The sequence below is a fragment of the Arachis ipaensis genome, chromosome B09 (assembly GCF_000816755.2).
Source record: "Arachis ipaensis cultivar K30076 chromosome B09, Araip1.1, whole genome shotgun sequence".
In the NCBI taxonomy this organism is placed as follows: domain Eukaryota; kingdom Viridiplantae; phylum Streptophyta; class Magnoliopsida; order Fabales; family Fabaceae; genus Arachis; species Arachis ipaensis.
Genome location: NC_029793.2, coordinates 90,586,330 through 90,586,885, shown reverse-complemented (window position 1 = coordinate 90,586,885; position 556 = coordinate 90,586,330). Strand labels below are relative to the sequence as shown.

The window sequence follows — 556 nt, the reverse complement described above, 5'->3', positions numbered from 1 at the left end:
ACTTTTGCTTTTTGGTGAATTTCTTCTCCTTCTTCTTGCTTAATTTTGCTGCTTTTTTTCTCTCAAATTCTCGATTTCATATATGAGTTAGGAATTTTGGAATTTGATTATCGTTATGAGCCTGTTTGATTATAGCATAGGTTTCAGATTTGATTCAAATTTATGTTTGATTGTAGTTGGGTACAGACTCTAATTCTTTGAAAATATTTGGACCAAACTAACTATGAGTTTTCCCTGTTCAACATTGGGTAATAGAGTAACTTCACAGCAGACAATTACTGAAGAATGGGGTCCATATTAGAAAAGAGATCTTCTACTGTAAGGACTACTTCTAATTGGATTTATCGCTAATAAAAATGTTTACAATAACCGTAATTGCATTAGGTAAAATATATTGGACCTGGGCCCAAAGTTAGATTCACAGTTGGACCTGTTTCTGTAGTAGCCGTTGTTGGAACTCTTTGGACAAAAACTGAAAACCCTAGCCTAACCTCAATGTTTTTGTTTATTTTATATTTTTTAAGAAAATAAATAAAAAATTCAAAAAATATATTTT

The 556-nt window shown here is 30.9% G+C and overlaps 1 protein-coding gene across 1 annotated transcript in view; it reads right to left on the bottom strand.

The window, feature by feature from the left end:
- Window positions 1-556, bottom strand: part of LOC107618270 — a 22,701-nt gene that overhangs the window by 6,545 nt on the left and 15,600 nt on the right. The window lies entirely within an intron of this gene.